Source organism: Macaca nemestrina, chromosome 6 (assembly GCF_043159975.1).
Source record: "Macaca nemestrina isolate mMacNem1 chromosome 6, mMacNem.hap1, whole genome shotgun sequence".
In the NCBI taxonomy this organism is placed as follows: domain Eukaryota; kingdom Metazoa; phylum Chordata; class Mammalia; order Primates; family Cercopithecidae; genus Macaca; species Macaca nemestrina.
This window is the reverse complement of record NC_092130.1, coordinates 123,604,282-123,621,822: the sequence shown is the minus strand read 5'-3', so window position 1 is coordinate 123,621,822 and position 17,541 is coordinate 123,604,282.

Here is a 17,541-nt window from a genome sequence, read left to right as displayed (position 1 = left end):
ATGGGTGTAGAAACAAGGTCAAGCTCTATTTTCAAAACCCTACAAATAATTTGTGAATAAATGAGGACAAATGAACCAACTAAAAAGATTTTTACTGAGGGTTTTGTGGAACTCTTCTTAATAACATCATCTCTAAAGTCAGATTTGCTTGGTTCAAACTCTACCTCCCCCACTTTATAAGAGTGCAATTCCTGGTAAATATTGTCTTGGGGATGCTGTAATTCCTTTTGGGGATGGACTTTCTCCTTAGTTCTCAGTAGGCCTTGTGTGAGAATACATAAGTTTTCAGGAAATCATTGTGTATCTTGATTTTTCTTCTTCTTTATCACATTAAAGAGCATGAGAGAAGAGGCCGGCAAGGGAAATTGTCAACACCTGGCTGATAATTATTCTTCAAGAGTTTTGTTGTGGAAATAGAAATTCTGTTAAAATATCTTTACTGTGGTATTCATAGAAGCTACATCATGTCCAAAATTTAAAATCAAGCCCAAAGCATTATCATTTTCTTGACATAACAAATAACACATTGTGTAACAAAGAACCACAAAATTAGGTTTATGGATCTAAGTCTAAAACCATTTAACAGTTACGAAAAAGAAGACACATTTTGTAAAAAATTCTTATTTTTCTCATTCTCAGAATGTTAAACATCCTCTTCTTTTGTTGTTAATTTGATAAATACTGTTCTTCAAGAGTAAAGGACTGACAGGTTAAATAGTAAGTCCTGTGAAACTTCCCAGCTAAGCTCCAAAGCATGTCACTTGAAACACTGAACTTTATCAGTCACTTCACTGGTAAAGTTTTAAACAACTAACATATTAGCGAGAGTAGTTTTAAAAAATTTGATCCTAAAAATTAGTATAAGTTGTCTTCAAAAAATTTATTTTTTAAAGCTTTGAATTGTAGAGTAATATCAGAAATATATAACTTAAGAAAAATGAAAATATAAGCATGTACTTGTCAGTCTGTGTAACTGGAAGAATAAAATATCATTGCAAAACTATTTCTATTAAAAAATAAATTAAAATGATAAGGGCAGGAGAAAAAAGTGAATGTAAAAATCACCAATATTGGGGAATATTTTCAAATGCTTTTAGAGGGGTTTGGTTTTTATTTCGTTTATTTTTATTATTTTCTCATATATTAAAAAAAAAAAAAAAAAAACTGACAAATGAGAGTTATTTTGACCCAAACAGTAGAAACAGTGAAGATTTGGTGCATATTTTTCTGAAATTACTTTTCTTCAATTTATTATTGGTTTTTGAGCACTTATATTTATAGTTCTCTGAAAAGACCTTTCAGAAAGAACAATAAAATTTAAGATGTGTAAAAAGGCAGTGTATCACTCGAGCCCAGGAGTTTGAGATCAGCCTGGGCAAGATGGTGAAATCCCATCTCTACAAAAAATACACAAATTAGCCGGAGCTGGTGGTGAATGCCTGTAGTCCCAGTTACTTGGGAGGCCGAGGTGGAAGAATGGCTTCAGCCCAAGAAGCAGAGGTTCCTGTGAGCCATGATCTCACCACTGAAATCCAGCCTGGGTGACACAGCAGACCCTGTCTCAATACATACTTACATACATATACAATGTATATATTAAAAATTCTACCTACAAATAATATGGAATCTATTTGGGAATCATCTAATAAATGTAACACAAGACAAATCAACCTAAAATTATGCTATTATTTTTTTCTTAGACTTTATTTCACTGACTTTCTCCTCTTTTGGCTCATTTACCAATACGTTCAGTTTTGTTTTGTGTAAATTCGTGACCTTTTATAATTCAATAATATTTAAAGTTGTTCAGTGAATGCATTACTATTAGATTTGTTGATAATACAATAAATTAATACAATAAATCAATAAATCAGTTAACAGTATTTTGGAAAGCTTGTCATTGGGGAAATATAAAAAGTGTGAGACAGTGCTATGGTTTGACTGGTTAAGTGGAAGGATTTTGCTTAGTGGATACCAAACATTTATTCAAAAGAATTAATGCCATTTGTCATATTTTTCCTTTATCTATGTGACCTCAGAATTCCTTGCGTATGTAGTAGTGTCACTATTCTGCCACATTTACTTTTCTCTCTAGTATTAGAGTTGATTGCATTCCTGTTTTAATAGGAATGGTTAGACTCTAAGCTTCTTGAAAAGCAGAGTGCATTTCTGGTTTATGTTGGCACTTTTCTCTAGGTGCTTAATATATAATTGGCATTCAATTAATACTTGTTGAATAAAAAAATAGAACTGTCAATGACTGAACGTGTGGCCTACTCATAGTTCCTTGATGTTTATACATCATTCAGGCTATTGTTCACATCCTTCCTGAAACACTCTCTTTTTCACTTTATGGAAAGTACACCATCTCATTCACTTACCTTACCAGTTCCCTCTTCCTGTCTTAAATGTGGATAATCCCTAAAGTTTTCTCTTTGTCCTTCTTCTCCTCTGTTCTTTCTCTTCCCTTGCTTTCCTTGAGTTATCATGTCAACAATCATGTGGTCTATCATGTGTATCTTGCCTTTATTTTGGTAACTTTAGCCTATATATTTAATGGTCTTCTGGCCAAATCTTCTTAGCTCACGATAACTGCAATATCATTAAAACAAAATTAATCATAATTTATTAATTTGAATAATGTACATGAAATTTGACTGTGCAATTGTCTTTTTGTGAAATTGATCTGTGACCACAATAAAGATGCCAAAAAGGTTGGGAGCAAGATGGCCGAATAGGAACAGCTCCAGTCTCCAACTCCCAGCGCGAGCGACACAGAAGACCAGTGATTTCTGCATTTTCAACTGAGGTACTGGGTACATCTCACTGGGGAGTGCCGGACGATCGGGGCTGGTCAGCTGCTGCAGCCCTACCAGCGAGAGCTGAAGCAGGGCGAGGCATTGCCTCACCTGGGAAGCGCAAGGGGGAAGGGAATCCCTTTTCCTAGCCAGGGGAACTGAGACACACAACACCTGGAAAATCGGGTAACTCCCACCCCAATACTGCACTTTAAGCAAACAGGCACACCAGGAGATCATATCCCACACCTGGCCGGGAGGGTCCCACACCCACGGAGCCTCCCTCATTGCTAGCACAGCAGTCTGTGATCTACCGGCAAGGCAGCAGCGAGGCTGGGGGAGGGGCACCCGCCATTGCTGAGACTTAAGTAGGTAAACAAAGCTGCTGGGAAGCTCGAACTGGGTGGAGCTCACAGCAGCTCAAGGAAACCTGCCTGTCTCTGTAGACTCCACCTCTGGGGACAGGGCAATAACAAACGCAGCCGAAACCTCTGCAGATGCAAACGACTCTGTCTGACAGCTTTGAAGAGAGCAGTGGATCTCCCAACACGGAGGTTGAGATTTGAGAAGGGACAGACTCCCTGCTCAAGTGGGTCCCTGACCCCTGAGTAGCCTAACTGGGAGACATCCCCCACTAGGGGCAGTCTGACACCCCACACCTCACAGGGTGGAGTACACCCCTGAGAGGAAGCTTCCAAAGCAAGAATCAGACAGGTACACTTGCTGTTCAGCAATATTCTATCTTCTGCAGCCTCTGCTGCTGATACCCAGGCAAACAGGGTCTGGAGTGGACCTCAAGCAATCTCCAACAGACCAACAGCTGAGAGTCCTGACTGTTAGAAGGAAAACTATCAAACAGGAAGGACACCTACACCAAAACCCCATCAGTACATCACCATCATCAAAGACCAGAGGCAGATAAAACCACAAAGATGGGGAAAAAGCAGGGCAGAAAAGCTGGAAATTCAAAAAATAAGAGCGCATCTCCCCCGGCAAAGGAGCGCAGCTCATCGCCAGCAACGGATCAAAGCTGGACGGAGAATGACTTTGATGAGATGAGAGAAGAAAGCTTCAGTCCATCAAATTTCTCAGAGCTAAAGGAGGAATTACGTACCAGCGCAAAGAAACTAAAAATTTTGAAAAAAAGAGTGGAAGAATTGATGGCTAGAGTAATTAATGCAGAGAAGGTCATAAACGAAATGAAAGAGATGAAAACCATGACATGAGAAATACGTGACAAATGCACAAGCTTCAGTAACCGACTCGATCAACTGGAAGAAAGAGTATCTGCGATTGAGGATCAAATGAATGAAATGAAGCGAGAAGAGAAACCAAAAGAAAAAAGAAGAAAAAGAAATGAACAAAGCCTGCAAGAAGTATGGGATTATGTAAAAAGACCAAATCTACGTCTGATTGGGGTGCCTGAAAGTGAGGGGGAAAATGGAACCAAGTTGGAAAACACTCTTCAGGATATCATCCAGGAGAACTTCCCCAACCTAGTAGGGCAGACCAACATTCAAATCCAGGCAATACAGAGAACGCCACAAAGATACTCCTCGAGAAGAGCAACTCCAAGACACATAATTGCCAGATTCACCAAAGTTGAAATGAAGGAAAAAATCTTAAGGGCAGCCAGAGAGAAAGGTCGGGTTACCCACAAAGGGAAGCCCATCAGACTAACAGCAGATCTCTCGGCAGAAACTCTCCAAGCCAGAAGAGAGTGGGGGCCAATATTCAACATTCTTAAAGAAAAGAATTTTAAACCCAGAATTTCATATCCAGCCAAACTAAGTTTCATAAGTGAAGGAGAAATAAAATCCTTTACAGATAAGCAAATGCTTAGAGATTTTGTCACCACTAGGCCTGCCTTACAAGAGACCCTGAAGGAAGCACTAAACATGGAAAGGAACAACCGGTACCAGCCATTGCAAAAACATGCCAAAATGTAAAGACCATCGAGGCTAGGAAGAAACTGCATTAACTAACGAGCAAAATAACCTGTAAATATCATAATGGCAGGATCAAGTTCACACATAACAATCTTAACCTTAAATGTAAATGGACTAAAAGGTCCAATTAAAAGACACAGACTGGCAAACTGGATAAAGAGTCAAGACCCATCAGTCTGCTGTATTCAGGAGACCCATCTCACATGCAGAGACATACATAGGCTCAAAATAAAGGGATGGAGGAAGATTTACCAAGCCAATGGAGAACAAAAAAAAGCGGGGTTTGCAATACTAGTCTCTGATAAAACAGACTTTAAACCATCAAAGATCAAAAGAGACAAAGAAGGCCATTACATAATGGTAAAGGGATCAATTCAACAGGAAGAGCTAACTATCCTAAATATATATGCACCCAATACAGGAGCACCCAGATTCATCAAGCAAGTCCTTAGAGACTTACAAAGAGACGTAGACTCCCATACAATAATAATGGGAGACTTCAACACTGCACTGTCAACATTAGACAGATCAACGAGACAGAAAGTTAACCAGGATATCCAGGAATTGAACTCATCTCTGCAGCAAGCAGACCTAATAGACATCTATAGAACTCTCCACCCCAAATCAACAGAATATACATTCTTCTCAGCACCACATCGTACTTACTCCAAAATCGATCACGTAATTGGAAGTAAATCACTCCTCAGCAAATGTACAAGAACAGAAATTATAACAAACTGTCTCTCAGACCACAGTGCAATCAAACTAGAACTCAGGACTAAGAAACTCAATCAAAACCGCTCAACTACATGGAAACTGAACAACCTGCTCCTGAATGACTACTGGGTACATAACGAAATGAAGGCAGAAATAAAGATGTTCTTTGAAACCAATGAGAACAAGGATACAACATACCAGAATCTCTGGGACACATTTAAAGCAGTCTGTAGAGGGAAATTGATAGCACTAAATGCCCACAAGAGAAAGCAGGAAAGATCTAAAATTGACACTCTAACATCGCAATTAAAAGAACTAGAGAAGCAAGAGCAAACACATTCGAAAGCTAGCAGAAGGCAAGAAATAACTAAGATCAGAGCAGAACTGAAGGAGATAGAGACACAAAAAACTCTCCAAAAAATCAATGAATCCAGGAGTTGGTTTTTTGAAAAGATCAACAAAATTGACAGACCACTAGCAAGACTAATAAAGAAGAAAAGAGAGAAGAATCAAATCGACGCAATTAAAAATGATAAAGGGGATATCACCACCGACCCCACAGAAATACAAACTACCCTCAGAGAATACTATAAACACCTCTATGCAAATAAACTGGAAAATCTAGAAGAAATGGATAATTTCCTGGACACTTACACTCTTCCAAGACTAAACCAGGAAGAAGTTGAATCCCTGAATAGACCAATAGCAGGCTCTGAAATTGAGGCAATAATTAATAGCCTACCAACCAAAAAAAGTCCAGGACCAGATGGATTCACAGCTGAATTCTACCAGAGGTACAAGGAGGAGTTGGTACCATTCCTTCTGAAACTATTCCAATCAATAGAAAAAGAGGGAATCCTCCCTAACTCATTTTATGAGGCCAACATCATCCTGATACCAAAGCCTGGCAGAGACACAACAAAAAAAGAGAATTTTAGACCAATATCCCTGATGAACATCGATGCAAAAATCCTCAATAAAATACTGGTAAACCGGATTCAGCAACACATCAAAAAGCTTATCCACCATGATCAAGTGGGCTTCATCCCTGGGATGCAAGGCTGGTTCAACATTCACAAATCAATAAACATAATCCAGCATATAAACAGAACCAAAGACAAGAACCACATGATTATCTCAATTGATGCAGAAAAGGCTTTTGACAAAATTCAACAGCCCTTCATGCTAAAAACGCTCAATAAATTCGGTATTGATGGAACGTACCTCAAAATCATAAGAGCTATTTATGACAGACCCACAGCCAATATCATACCGAATGGGGAAAAACTGGAAAAATTCCCTTTGAAAACTGGCACAAGACAGGGATGCCCTCTCTCACCACTCCTATTCAACATAGTGTTGGAAGTTCTGGCTAGGGCAATTAGGCAAGAGAAAGAAATCAAGGGTATTCAGTTAGGAAAAGAAGAAGTCAAATTGTCCCTGTTTGCAGATGACATGATGGTATATTTAGAAAACCCCATTGTCTCAGCCCAAAATCTCCTTAAGCTGATTAGCAACTGCAGCAAAGTCTCAGGATACAAAATTAATGTGCAAAAATCACAAGCATTCTTATACACCAGTAACAGACAAACAGAGAGCCAAATCAGGAATGAACTTCCATTCACAATTACTTCAAAGAGAATAAAATACCTCGGAATCCAACTTACAAGGGATGTAAAGGACCTCTTCAAGGAGAACTACAAACCACTGCTCAGTGAAATAAAAGAGGACACAAACAAATGGAAGAACATACCATGCTCATGGATAGGAAGAATCAATATCGTGAAAATGGCCATACTGCCCAAGGTAATTTATAGATTCAATGCCATCCCTATCAAGCTACCAATGAGTTTCTTCACAGAATTGGAAAAAACTGCTTTAAAGTTCATATGGAACCAAAAAAGAGCCCGCATCTCCAAGACAATCCTACGTCAAAAGAACAAAGCTGGAGACATCACGCTACCTGACTTCAAACTATACTACAAGGCTACAGTAACCAAAACAGCATGGTACTGGTACCAAAACAGAGATATAGACCAATGGAACAGAACAGAGTCCTCAAAAATAATACCACACATCTACAGCCATCTGATCTTTGACAAACCTGAGAGAAACAAGAAATGGGGAAAGGATTCCCTATTTAATAAATGGTGCTGGGAAAATTGGCTAGCCATAAGTAGAAAGCTGAAACTGGACCCTTTCCTTACTCCTTATACGAAAATTAATTCAAGATGGATTCGAGACTTAAATGTTAGACCTAATACCATAGAAATCCTAGAGGAAAACGTAGGTAGTACCATTCAGGACATAGGCATGGGCAAAGACTTCATGTCTAAAACACCAAAAGCAACGGCAGCAAAAGCCAAAATTGACAAATGGGATCTCATTGAACTAAAGAGCTTCTGCACAGCAAAAGAAACTACCATCAGAGTGAACAGGCAACCTACAGAATGGGAGAAATTTTTTGCAATCTACTCATCTGACAAAGGGCTAATATCCAGAACCTACAAAGAATTCAAACAAATTTACAAGAAAAAAAACAAACAACCCCATCAAAAAGTGGGCAAAGGATATGAACAGACATTTCCCAAAAGAAGACATTCATACAGCCAACAGACACATGAAAAAATGCTCATCATCACTGGCCATCAGAGAAATGCAAATCAAAACCACAATGAGATACCATCTCACACCAGTTAGAATGGTGATCATTAAAAAGTCAGGAAACAACAGGTGCTGGAGAGGATGTGGAGAAATAGGAACACTTTTACACTGTTGGTGGGATTGTAAACTAGTTCAACCATTATGGAAAACAGTATGGCGATTCCTCAAGGATCTAGAACTAGATGTACCATATGACCCAGCCATCCCATTACTGGGTATATACCCAAAGGATTATAAATTATGCTGCTATAAAGACACATGCACATGTATGTTTATTGCAGCACTATTCACAATAGCAAATACTTGGAATCAACCCAAATGTCCATCAGTGACAGATTGGATTAAGAAAATGTGGCACATATACACCATGGAATACTATGCAGCCATCAAAAAGGATGAGTTTGTGTCCTTTGTAGGGACATGGATGCAGCTGGAAATCATCATTCTTAGCAAACTATCACAAGAACAGAAAACCAAACACCGCATGTTCTCACTCATAGGTGGGAACTGAACAATGAGATCACTTGGACTCGGGAAGGGGAACATCACACACCGGGGCCTATCATGGGGAGGGGCGAGGGGGGAGGGATTGCACTGGGAGTTATACCTGATGTAAATGACGAGTTGATGGGTGCAGCACACCAACATGGCACAAGTATACATATGTAACAAACCTGCACGTTATGCACATGTACCCTAAAACTTAAAGTATAATAATAATAAAGAAAGAAAGAAAGAAAGAAAAAAAGAAAAAAAAAAAGATGCCAAAAAATGTAGATACAACTAGGCTTTCTCACATATATTTTTAATGTACTGAAAACAATGACCAAAATGCTTTATTTAAAACAGATGTGGAACACGTTTACTCCATTACTTCTAGGCAATTGGATATAGTATAGCCATAAAATAATGATATTCTAAAAGTCCATTAATTAAATTAAAATTATATTCAAAATATATTATTAAATGAGGAAAAAAGATGAGAATGCCAGTTATCATCTTAGTTTTAATAAGCTATGTAAATCCAGTCGTGTACCTTACAAAGACCAGTCAATGACAGACTGCCATTATGATGGTAGTGCCATAAGATTATAATGAAGCTGAATAATTCTTACCGCTTGGTGATATAGTAACTATGATAGCATCATAACATAAAGCATTGCTCACATGTCTGTGGTGATGTTGTAGTAAACAAACCTATGGTGCTGCCAGTTGTATAAAAGTATAGCACATAGAATTATGTAGAGTACATAATACTTGATAATCAATTACTATGTCACTGGTGTATGTATTTATTATACTATGCTTTTCATTGTTATTTTAGAGTGCATTCCTTCTATTTATTAAAAAAAAAAAAAAAACAGTTAACTATAAAACAGCCCCAGGCAGGTTCTTCAAGAGATATTCCAGAAGAAGGCATTGTTATCAGAGAAGACAACAGCTTCGTGGGTGTTATTGCCCCTGAATACTTTCCCATGGGACAAGATGTGGATGTGGAAGACAGCCCTATGCATGATCCTGACTTTGTAAAGACCTAGGTTAATGGTTGTGTTTATGTCAGTTCTTAACAAAAAAGTTTAAAAACTATAAAAAATTATAATAGATAAAAGCTTACGGGGATAAGAATGTAAAGAAAGAAAATATTTTTGTACATCTGCAGAATGTGTTTGTGTTTTAAGCTGCGTGCAATCATTTCAGGCTAATTTATTATTGAAGAGAGAAAAATTATTTTTTAGAAAGATAGTGTAGCATAAGTTTTTGGTGTTTATAGTATATAGCAGTGTACAGTTATGTCCTTGGCCTTCACATTCACTTGTCTGTCACTGACTCACCTAGAGCAACTCGCACTTCTCCAAGATTTGTTCATAGTAATTACTCTATATGGGTGTACCATTTTAAATATTTTACACTGTATCTCTACTGCACCTTTTCTCTCTTTAGACATGTTTAAATACATGAATACATACCATTATGTTATAATTGCCCACAGCATTCGATATAGTGACATGTTATACAGATTTGTAGTTTAGGAGGAATAGGCTAAAACATATAGCCTAGGCTATACCATATAGGTTTAAGTACCCTTTATGTTGTTCACAGGACAAAATTGTCTAAAGATATATTTCTTAGACTACTTCCCCATTGTTAAGGAGCACCTGACTGTAGTTATATCACCTTCCACATTAATCCACATTAACAATGCATACTAGTGTTCTAATTATAGCAACTCATTTTATCTTCATTTTGCTCCATTTACCATTTCCGATTTTTTAAGCCAATACACATGTGGATGCATGGACTTTGAAGAAAAATATATGCATATGGACACACATATATGTAAACAATAAAATACTTTTTAAAAATACATTAAGTTCAATAGTGTTTCCTTTCTTCAGAATAAACATAACTTACTAGGATTCTATTTAAAATAAACAAACACCTAACTAGAGAGTGAGAGAGAGTTGAGAGAAACAGCACTTGTGAAGAATACCACGTTTCTGAGGCTTTCACTACCTCTAAGCCAGGATAGAAGGTCAAGGAGACTGGCAAAAAAAAAAAAATCATGCAAAGTCGCTATTGTGACTGTAAGAATGGCAACCAGATTCCTGTTTCCCAGCTGGGTTCTTTCTGAGCTGCTCAGTCTACAGTCCTGTCAGGTGGTTTTATCCTAGTCAAATATGTTGACGAATCGTTGAGAAACTTTTGCATGATCTTTGTAATTTGGGGTTACAAATGAATATATATTATATAATATACAAATTATATATAATATATATGTAGTATATCAATACATTTTTTATATGTGTGTGTGTGTATATATATATATATATATACACACACACACACAGATGCAAATCCTATTGGATAAACAGTTATGTATCACTTAACTATGGGGATATATTCTGAGAAATACGGTGTTAGGTGATTTTGTCATTGTGTGACCGTTATAGCCTGTACTTACCCAAACTCAGATGGTAGAGCCCACTTATACACCTAGGATGTACGTTATGGATTATTGCCCTTAGACCACAAATCTGTACAGCAGGTTAGTTTACTAAATACCATAGGCAATTGTAACACAATCATAAGAATTTGTGAATTTAAACATATCTAAACATAGAAAAAATATTTTAAACATACTGCATTAAAATCTTATGGGACCACGGTTGTATATGTAGTCCACCACTGACTGAAACGTTGTTATGAGGCACATTACATGACTGTATATATGATTCTGGCAGATGCAATCCTGAAGGCTGACAAGTCTGAAATCCACAGAGCAAATTAGCAGGCTAGAAATTCCACTAGGAGTTGATGTTGTAGTCTTGAGTTTGAAGACAATCTGGAGGCAAATTCTTTTTACTCTGGGATACGTCAGGCTTTGTCCTAAAGGCCTTCTGCTGATTGAAAGATTCATCAGATTATGGAGGGTAAGCTGCTTTACTCAAAGTCTGCTATTTAAAGGTTAATCTCATTTGAAAAATACCTTCACATTAACACCAGACTTATGTTTGACTAAACAACTAGGCACCATAATCCAGCCAAGTGAGGATGTGAAATCTTTGAGTGATGTTCACTCTTTCTTTCCTTTGTTATCCTATAATTTAATAACTATGATGTAAAGTTAATTAATCTTATGTTACATGGAAAGATAATAAGAGAAAACAAAAATTTTTCTTGTACACACATACACAAACGTGTTCATAGCAAAATTGGAAGAAACACTGGTGACAATTATAGTCCTCATTTTTGGAGCTGGTCATGTTGTCATAGCTGATATTTGTTAATCATCATCTTCTACTGTCCTTGTTGTATTCCCTTTGTACTCAGCATGCACCTCCATTGGTTGTGGATTTTTCCTTGGTAAGATGACCCAAACTCTCATTTGTAAAGTGATATCAATCTGTATGTATGTGTGTGTGTGTATATATATATATATATATACACACACACACATACAGAGTGATATATATATGATTTTCCTTATTTATATATGTTTTTCTTTTTCCTCAGTTATATTCCATATATATATGATCTTTGAAATATCATATATATGTGGTCCCAGCTGCATGGGAGGCTAAGGCAGGAGGATCACTTGAGTTCAGGAGGTTGAAAATACAGTGAGCTGTGTTCATACCATTGCACTCCAGCTTGAGCAACAGAGCAAGATTCTGTCTCAAAAAAACAAATATTAAAAAATAAAGAGTAAAGTCATCAACAAGATATGGTGTTCCTTAATATGTATGAACTTAGTAACAGATATCCAAAATACCTGAAGCAAAAATGGACTAAATTAATAAGAGAAATATATCAGTCAGCAAATATGTTTAAAATTGAAATATGAGTTGAAATTTATGTTTCAACTCTCTTATCTCAGTAATTGATGGAATCAATAGACATAAAATCAGTAGGTGCTTAGAGGACTTGAACAACATAGTTAACCATCTTAAACAGGTTGACATTTTTAAAACACTATACCCTAAAATAGCAGAGTAGACATTCGTTCAAAGTGCACAGGAGTATTCACCAAAAAGGACAAGATTTTGGTACATAAAACAAGTTTTGATATATTTACTAAGTTAAAATTCATACAAAGGACCTTGTCTTAGCAAAATAACTAAAATGAAATTATATTAGTCATTGAAAATCAAATAATTTCCAGAAAAATATCCAAATATTTGGAGTCTAAATAATATTCCCCTAAATACTTAACAGTGAATGATAAAATTATAATCAAAATTTGAAAATATTTCTACTAAAACAAAATTTACCACACAAAATAATAAATTTTGTGAGATGTAGCTAACCTAGCACTTGGAATTAAATAGACTAAAATCAAAATCTAAGTCTATGTGATGACACCAGAAATATAAGAGAAAAATCCTAAATTCAATAGAAAAAATACTGAAAATAAGATTATAAATTGTTTTAGTTTATTTCATGCTCCTACAACAGAATACCTGGAACTGGATAATTTACACAAAGCAAAAATTTATTTTCCCACAGTTCTGAAGGCTGTGAAGTCCAAGATCTGATGAGGGATTTTGTTTGTCTGTTCATTTGTTTTTGCTGTGTTTCACATGGAGGGAGGTCAAGAGATAACCAACCCACTTCCACAGCCCCCTTTTTATAATGGCATAAATCCATTGATGAGGGTGGATTGCTCATGACCTAAACATCTTCTAACACTTTTGCATTGGGAATTAAGTTTCCAACACACGATTCTGGGGGTACATATTCAAATCATAGCATTAATAAAATAGAAAATGAGCAAACATTATAGAATGCACAGTAAACCAAAAGCTGTTTATTTGAAATAATCAATAAAATAATCAAACATTAGCCAGACTGATCAAGAAAAAAAATCACATTATCAATGTTCAGAGGTAAAGAATATCATTATAATTCCTGTGACTAAAATCTTCCAACAAAATAAACTTTTGTTCCAGATGTTGGACTATATTCAGCAGTGGATTTTATCACACTGTTTAGCAAGAAATGAAATTAGTCCAACCTGAACTCTTTCAGAAAACGAAAGGTATTGAAGACTTCTTAAATAATGTCATAAAACTGCATTACCCTCATACCATACCAAATAAAAGCACTATAAAAATCAGGAAACAGCAGATATATGTCTTATGAAAATATGTACCAACATCCATAAGTCCAGCAAAATAAGACAATAATTTACATCATGACCACCTGGGGTTTGTTGCAGGAATGCATATTCATTTAACATAGAAAAAGAATCAACAAAATTTACCATATTGATTAAAAAAGAGAAAAATACAACACAATCATGTTAAAAAGGAGACAAAAAATGTTAACTGTCATTGCCCATATACAATAACATCTCTTAAAAACTAAGAATAGAATATAATTTCCTCAATTTGATGAAAGGCACCTACAAAAACCTACAGCTTACCTGATATCTAGTGATGAAAGACCAAATGCTTTCCTTCTAAGCATGAACAAAGAAATGATGTCCAATTTCACCATTATTATTTAACATAGTACTGGATGTTTCAGCCAGTGCAAAAAGGCAAGGAAAAGAAAAAGCAGAAAGATAATAAAAAGAAATAAAACAGTCATATTTACAGATGTCATGATTATCTACATAGGAAATTCAAAGGAATCTGCTAAATATACATCTAGAGCTAAAAAGTGACTTTATCAAGGTCACAGGATGCAGGACCAATGCAAAAAATCAATCATACTTCTGTATATTAACAAACATGTGGAAATCAAATAAAAACTTGAATGCCATTTACAGTGTCTCCACAGAATATGAAATGATAGGTGAATATTTAACAAAACATGTAAATGTGCATTCTGAAAATCACAAAATGATGTTGAAGAAAATTTTTTAAAAATCTAAAAAAAACGGAGAAACATATCACGTTTATGGATTGGAAGACTCAACATAGAAAAATAATAATTACTCATTTCTTTTTCTAGTTTTAATGCAATGTCTATCAAAATGTCAGTTTTTTTGTGGACTATACAAATCTATTCTATAATAATTTGGAAAGCCATACAGCATAAAATAAAATAATTTTTAAAAGCAGAATGGGAGAAGTTGCTTTCCCTGATGTTAACATTTGCTACATATAATAGTTAAGACAGTGTAGTATTGGTGAAGGGATAGACACATAGGTCCATAGAACATAACAGAGATCTTAAAAATAGAACCACAAAAATATGTTCAATTTTTTTTTACAATGGTACAAAAACAATTTAGCGGAGGAAAAAATAGCCTTTCCAGTAATCGGTGCTGGGACAGATTGGCATACCTAGGTCAAAAATATGAGCATTGATCTAAACCTCACACCTTATACAAAATTAATTCCTATGGATCAATGACTTAGTGTATAATTATAAAATGTTTAAGAAATACAGAAGGCAATATTCATAATCTGGGGCTAGGTGTAGTGTTTAGGCTTAACACTGAAAGCACAATTTATAAAAGTAAAACTTGGTAAGCTGGACTTCAGACAAATTCAAAACTTTTGCTTTGTGAAATAATCTGTTTATAGATTGAAAAGACACGCTTTAGTCTGGGAGCAAATATTTACAAAAACCTATTTGCAACAAAAGACGTGTACCTAGAGTATAAAAAATAAAGACAAATTTGTATTTGTATGACAAAATTTGTCAAATGATACAAGCAGAAATTTCATTGAGGAGAATATACAGATGAGAAACAAATATGTTAAAAGACTTCAACATCATTAGTCATTAGATAAATGCAAATTAAAACCACAATGAGATATAAATGCGCTTCTATATAGATAACTTTAAAAATAATGACACAGCCAAATGCTAGCAATAATGAAGAAAAAAACAGATCACTGAAACAATTCTGGTGGGAATGTAAAATGATTCAGCCACTCTGGAAAGTAATATGTGACTTCTTACAATCCAAACACTTCCTTATCATACTATCCAGCAATTGCACTCTTGAACATTTATCCCAGAGATAAGAAAACACAATAATCTGTACATGCATTTTCATGGCGGTATCCTGGAGATAACAAAACACAATAATCTTTACATGCGTTTTCATTAATAAGAGCAAGAACTATGCACAACTAATGCTCTTCAACTTGTGAATGATTAAACAAAATGTAGTATTCGGCGACGTAAAAAAATGAATACAGCAATTTAAATGCATTTTAAAGGAATTATGCTGAATGAAACATAAAGCCAATATAAAAGTATGGACTGTATGGTTTTACTTATATAAATCTTGAAGTGAGAAAATAATACAGATAAAGAACAGCTTAATGGCTGTCAAATGATTGGTTAAACAGTGGTAGAGTGATAGAGGAGTCTGTACTTGTGATGGAACTGCTCTGTATCTTGACTGCAGTGGTGGTCTAAAAAAAACTTTGCAAGTCTTATTAAGGTGTTGAAAAGGGGCCAGGCGCAGTGGCTCAAGCCTGTAATCCCAGCAGTTTGGGAGGCCGAGACGGGCGGATCACGAGGTCAGGAGGTAAGACCATCATGGCTAACACGGTGAAACCCCGTCTCTACTGAAAACAAACAAACAAACAAACAAACAAACAAACAAACAAAAAAACAAAACACTAGCCGGGCGAGGTGGCGGCGGGTGCCTGTAGTCCCAGCTGCTCAGGAGGCTGAGGCAGGAGAATGGCGTGAACCCGGGAGGCGGAGCTTGCAGTGAGCCGAGATGGTGCCACTGCACTGCAGCCCGGGTGACAGAGCGAGACTCCGTCTCAAAAAAAAAAAAAAGATATTGAAAAGGAATAATAAAGGCATTTAAATAATACCTATTTCAATGTATGAAAGAATATTATGTACAACATTACACAAATGAATCTCCATTATTAGGTTTATGTTTCTCATAGGTGCAATTTTGAGGATTTTGTTTGTTTGTGTAAGGCTGTCCAATATATTGGATCCTGTTTATTGGGCCTTCTATACATTATTAGTATCTAGTGAGTCTACCTAGTTATTGTAAAAGTCAAAAATACCATCATACACTTTCAGACATCCTTTGTGGGTGGCCCAAGTTGACAACCATCAATCTGGATTAATCATCTACTTTTCAAAAAATTAAATTATCAAAGATCCCTCAAAAAATTGAAAAAAAAGTGAATGGCTTAAATTTTTTGAAGATATTGAAAGAAGAGTCGAGTATATGCCTCTTGAAAAGGTGCCAGGACAAGGATATTTTATAGGTGAGTTTTAGCAAACTTTGAAGAAAGAGATAATTCCTTTGTTATTGAAGTAGTACCTATCTGTCTTTGTCTACACAGGCTGCTAAGACAAAATGCCTCAACCAGTGTAATTTATAAACAACAGAAATTTGTTGCTCACAGTTCTAGAATCTGGAAAGTTTAAGATTAAGGTGCCAGCTGATATAGTGTCTGATGAGGACTCATTCTTGCCAGATGGCACCTTCTTTGTATCCTGAGGTATAAGAAGGAGAAAGGAGGCTCTTCAAACTTCCTTTATGAGAATACTAATTTCATTCATGAGGGTTCCTCACTCAAGACTTAATCACTCCTAAAGGCCACATCTCTTAATACGATCACATTGAGAATTAAGTTTCAACAGGTGAATTTTAGCAAGACACAAATATTCAGACCATATTACTATCCTAAGAAAAAGATGGAAATATTTTTTGACTGTTTACCAATCCAAAAATGTAAGTATGAAATTTTGAAATGTAATGCAAGTTATGAATATTAACGCAAGTAAAATATTAATAACTAATAATAAATATAATAACCAAAGGTACTTTATCTCAGAAATACAGGAATACTTATATGTTCAAAAATATATCAATGTTTTCTGTTATTAAAATTTGAATACAATACAATTTGTTGTTATTGTTATTATTATTATTTGAGACAAGGTCTTGCTGTGTCACCCAGGCTGGAGTG